Consider the following 5,744-nt stretch of genomic DNA (forward strand, 5'->3'; position numbering starts at 1 on the left):
ACGAAAAAAAAAAAAAAAAAAAAAAAAAAAAAACTAAATACAAACAGTAGCACAGAAAACCTGTTCTACTATAGATAACAATATAAGTTTAAGATAACAAAGTTTGCCAGAGTATTAAACTTTCATTCTGTCCTAGCCAAATATAGAAACAAACTCTTTTTTTTTTTTTTTTTTTTTTTTTTTTTTTTTTTACAGGATTGCATTTTTACAGGATTGCATTTTATTTTTATTTTTTCCTGATCAACTTGGGCCGAAGTAAGGTCTGTGTCTGATATGCGGTTTCCTAGTTTAAATACATAGTACCTTGGTGTTCAGGCCTCGTTTTAAAGATGCTTAGACTTCAATGTTTGCTAAAGACAGCACAATTAAAGGAATGCACTCACCAAGACTGAATTCTAGATCTGCTTGGATTTTATACCATATCTGTACCTTCACAACTTCTGATGAATAATTGCACAGAGGAAATCGAATGCAAATCTAAATTCTTACAGAAAGAAAAAAAAAATAAAAAACATACAGAATACTTTAGTTCTCAGAAGTTAACTTAAGAATGTGAAGTCTTCTCATAAGAGCTTTTGTTTGTTTGTTTTGCCTTCTAATATCTTTATAAATCTAAATATTTAATGGTCTCAGAGTGACCCTACACAAATTTTGATGACTGAGAAAGCTAGTGAGCAGGCACTAGTGTTATTTGCTGGCCCTGCCTTACTTTCAGAGGACAACTTACACAAAATAAATTGCAGAACCGAATTGCAACATTCAGGCAGGGAAAATGTTTAGCTGGAGCTTTTCAGCTGTGTTTTTGTCCGCAAGCACATAAAATGAATCATATTATGCATAGCCCTCTGCATTTCTGAGACAAAGTCATGCACCAACTAAAGATAGATTTTAATCCTACAACCTATGTGAGTTTCTAAGGAAGATGATGTAATTCAAGGAGGAGGCAATGGTATAATGCAGAATTAACTGGATAAGGTGCAACAGCCTGTAGAAGAGAGGAGAGCAGACAATTTTAATAGTATTTTCTGAGCTTAAAAACCATGAAAGCCTTGCTTTTCTTTTTTCCAAAACTGATCATCAAGACTGCAGTGCTTTTTGACACTTTTAGACAAGTCCAAAGCTAATAGAGAAAAAAAGCTACACTAATTTTCAAAACAGAAAACTTGCTAAAGCTTTTGAAAAAATTAAAAGTTAAAAAATTGTTCTCACACTAACTTTAGGGAATGTGTATACTGCCAAGATTTTTCACACATACTCATTTGCCTGTCCTTACTGAACTTCTATTTTCCTAACTCATTGTACCCATCATAGTGGCAATGCTCATCTAAACTTGTTTTGCAGCAGCTTAGTCTTTATCTGATCTTTGCAGTTTGAGGGATTGGGAGTGCTCCTCTGTTTACTTCTCTGCTGCAGCGCCACACAGTCTCTTCCAGCACACAAAAACTATTAGAATGATGAATTATCCATTCCCTTTGTTCCCAGATACAACCATCTTGGTTACTTGTATGACTAAATATTTGTTGTCATCTCGCATTCGTAAGTATTCTACTGTGGCTGAAAGGGGCAAAACAGCGACGCATAAATCACAAATTTTACTTTTCCATTCCATACACCACAGCCCAATAAAAAATTCATGATAGACTGAAGAAGCTGAAAAGGAACACAGACCTTACAGCTCAGTGTTTGAGAGAACAAATGCAGGTATTTACCAGACCACTTAAATGCTGTGAAGACCTTTTATAACAATTACTTGCTTAGGGCTTTTAGTGTGTCATTTTTATTATGCCGAATGGAAGAGCAGTTGAGCTGCTGCCCTGATTCTCTCTCTGAGGAAGGATTTTTGTCTCTACAGGCCATACAGGGAACCTCACACAGCTATGTTCCTAAATTAGGTGCCCGAACGTACACAGCGTGACTGCTCTTGTGCGTAGGATAACGCGCTTACACCCACAACCAAGACAGCCTTTTTGCCATTTGAAGCAGAGTGCGCTCTCCCAGGCAGGCTTGTATCATGCTCTGGCAGCGTTCTGCATTCAGCTGAAACCCATGTGAGCAACATGGATCTGACAGAAAGTGCCCTACAGTCGTTGCCTTACACAGCCAGCTGGGAGGGCAAAAATCGCACTCTCATGCTGACACCATCCTGGTGCTACAGTAGGGTCAGAGAGCACCAAAGGAAGGTGCCTGCACTTACCCAGTCATGCCAGCTCACGCAGCCTCAAAGAATGGGTCACCTCCGGGGTAACGTTACCGTACCGTCAAAGTCCTTGTCCCAGAAGAGCTGCCCAAGCTCTCGGCTCTGCTGCCAACACATGACTACATGCCGGGGTAACTGTAGGCTGTGGGATGAGACAGCTCAGACCCTACAGTGGTGTGAAGGAGATGAAGTTACAGGAAAGGGGACTGTGGGATTTAGGGCCAAGGATATTTTACAAGGGGCTTAGGGGGCTATAGGGATCTGTTGTACAGGGCTGCAGTACACCTGGGAGCAACTGTATGCCCCAGCTTCCCTCTAGGCCCTGGCTGTATTCCAGCCCCACAGCCCTCCTTTGGTGAGCTTCCATGGCAAGACAATGTCTGAGAGGGAGATGCTGCATGCCCCTGCCAGCCCCACAAGGCAAGGAGGAGAGTGGGATGATGGTGTGCATGGCACAGGGGGCAGCCTCGGTACAGCCCTGCTGTCACCTCCCTCTTCCCCATGGCCTGCCTTCAGCCTCACCTCCTTGGTATCCCTGAGAGTCTTTCTGCAGGAGGAAGAGGAGAGGAGGAGTCCTTGCGCCTTGCAGGACCCAGGCAGTAGGGACACAAACCCTCCAAGGCCTGTCCTTGTAGTGCTCAGCAGCAGCAGGAAGGGCAAGAAACCCTGGCTCAGGGAAGGAAGGTCTTCACAGCACCCCCAACTACTTCCACTCCCCAGATGCAAATTCAAACTAAAGCTCTCCCTCCCCTCCATTCCCTTTAACCTCTGTCCCCTCCTGCTGAGAATTTCCTTCTTTCCTACACTGCAGGTTACACTGATGGATGCTCTCTGATACAGTCCGTCAGGACCCCAATAAAGTTGGATTTAGGCATGAACCAATTCAAAAGTCAGTGACCTTGATTTGCATAAAGTTCAATTTATTTTTTTTTTTAATGTAATTTTAAAACGTCCTCTCCTTTCCCTGCTACTGAGGGAGAGTGGGCGGAAGCTGTGTGAGGTGGCTGGCTCTGTGCTGCATCCCAAGTACACTATTTAGGGCTTGTTCTCATCGTTCTGGCAAGTTATTCTGCAGCTTAAACTTGTGAGATTTATCTCCACGGTAGGGAGCTTTGGGTTCACTTGTGGCAAGTGAACAGAGACATATTGTGGTGTAGCATTCCTAAATTAGCCTGCCAAAAATAGGTACTATTAGGATAAAATAAGCAAAAAATGGAGCACGTTCTTGCCTAAAATTAGGCAGCATTCACAGAGCCATTACAAAGCACGATCCCGGTTCTAAGCTTCAGGTTTTGACCATATCGTCTGACTTTAATTTCACAGGGTGATTCTTGCACAGTAATTGCCAATGAAAAGATTGGTATCTTTCAGTAAATTAGTTGTACGCTAGAAAACTCTTACTATTTTAGCATTTGGTGACTGGTTCAAGTAATTACCCTGGCTGTAAAAAATAAAATAAAATAAAATAAAAATAAAGTGGAAGAAAGTTCCTGTGAAAGTCACTATGCTCGTGAACTCTTCTACGTTCAGGCAGGGCTTTGCTATAGATCTCATCAGGAAGTCTTTCTTCCTACTGGAGTGTAGTTTGTAAATTCTTGAGTTTTCTTTTGGCATTTCCTCCTTCAAACAATTCAGCACCTCGTTTTCAGTACTTAGAATAAGCAGAATGTGACAAAGGGCTGAGAACCTGAAATACTCATTTACACACTATTTCTTGCTGTTATACTTCATATTTACCACAGGTATTTTTATGGTGCTTTGATTCACTGCAATGCCATAACCAGAAACAGTCCTTAGATGCCGGTGTTTCAATACTGAATGAACATCCTCAAAGGGTAATAATCATGGTATAAATCAATTACCTTTTTAGTCAAATAAAAGTCTATATCTGCACTGTGGACTTTTCAGCTAGATCTCATTACCACACCTTTCAAGCAAACATTTCTAATAGCTTAACACATCACCAACAAGCCGGGAATATGAACGTTTGCAGGGTAACTTAGGTGTCCTCTCAGTATCATTATACCTTCGGGGTTAAATAAATTTCAGTGAATACAAATATTTAAATAAGTAATAAAAAATATTTCCATTTAAAAAAATATTTCCATAAGTAATAAAAAATATTCCCATTAAATATTTCAGCAAAATAAAATTTGTCCTCACCCCTTGGCCACCTTCCTCTCTCATCTTTCTTGTACATGATTAACTCATAGTAAGCAGCCTAGAGTAAAGCAAGACCAAGTTATTTTTCGGCTGCTCTGGCTTCCCAGGCAGAGCAGGGAGAGGGTTTGCCCTGCAGCACAAGGGCACCTGCCCTCAGCCACAGGCACCAGCAGCTGTGGCTGGGGACAGACCCAGCCTAAGACAGCACCAGTAGGTCACTGGCAGGCTCCCATTTGCACAACCTGCTGCGTGTTAGCGTAGTGCAAATAAGCATCTGACAAGCCTCACATCACCTCGTACAAGAGCTGAGCACATAACAGTTCAGAGGGTATTTGTGGAAGATGGTAAGAAGACACCTCTACTCAGTTTCTGTATAGATAAATCAAAGCCTTTATTTGTAGTCAGCTAGAAAAGGAATTAAACTGTTTATCTGACTACCCATGCAATGTTACATGCATTTATTAGTCTGTTTACCCTCTGATGCTAAGCAGTTTCTCAAACATGTACCTGACAATGCAGCATGTCCTATAAATTTGCAGTACCTTTTGCAACATCAAAGATGATGAAGGAAACAAAAAATAGAGTTGCTATCAGTGGAAACCAAATCCTTTTGGTTGATGGATGATAGGAATTCTTCCATAAGGACCTTGATAATTAAAATGTCAACCAAGTTAGATTGTTTTTCCTGTGTGAATGGCATCTCTTGTTAATTATCCATTCTTTATATGGCACTTGGATCCTTCAGACAATCAAATGTAGCAAGGCTAAGTTCACACTCCAGTAGAAAAATGAATCATCCTAATTAACGTTTGTTTCAAGAGGCTGGTACTCTCCAGTGCACAAACAACAGAGAGTACCCCTGCTCCCCCAGAGTATGTGAGAACTTGCAAACTACGCTTAGCTGTTCTCTAAGGGCATAGAATATAAAAGCTGTAAACTTTCAAGCTAAACTGTTTCTAAAGAATATTCATACTGATCAACACAAGCATTGGTGATTAATTAGGCTGGTCCTCTAGCTCTCCCTCATGGAGCATACAGCTGTGCTGCTAGAAAGGCACACCCCCTACATACATATGTACAAATTCCAGTCAGGTTGTCCAGATTAAGCAGAGGCATTGTTTAAATCATTTTGACAACACTAGGAAGCTATAATATTCCTGAACCACAAGGCCACTCCCCCAAAGCTGATAGTCCAAAAGAAACCACTCCTTTTGTAGCCTTGCTCTTTTCACATTGTGCCTACACAGCACTTACCTCATCTGCTCATATAAATGCTGTCCTGTTATCTTTCTGACAGCACAAAACATTTTATGCTTCTACATCATTTTTTCCCCCAAGAAGTCACTTCTTAAATTATCACGCCTTTGGAAATACAATACGCTTG

General features: G+C 41.1%; 1 long non-coding RNA gene across 1 annotated transcript in view; it reads right to left on the bottom strand.

The window, feature by feature from the left end:
* LOC118165279 overlaps nucleotides 1-2,504 on the bottom strand; it is a 7,107-nt gene extending 4,603 nt beyond the window's left edge. Inside the window, exon 1 of the long non-coding RNA XR_004749962.1 lies at nucleotides 2,195-2,504. This is a non-coding gene — a long non-coding RNA (uncharacterized LOC118165279). The remainder of the gene's footprint in view (nucleotides 1-2,194) is intronic.
* Between the last annotated feature and the right edge of the window lie 3,240 nt (nucleotides 2,505-5,744).

The sequence above is a fragment of the Oxyura jamaicensis genome, chromosome 3 (genome assembly GCF_011077185.1).
Source record: "Oxyura jamaicensis isolate SHBP4307 breed ruddy duck chromosome 3, BPBGC_Ojam_1.0, whole genome shotgun sequence".
Classification (NCBI taxonomy): domain Eukaryota; kingdom Metazoa; phylum Chordata; class Aves; order Anseriformes; family Anatidae; genus Oxyura; species Oxyura jamaicensis.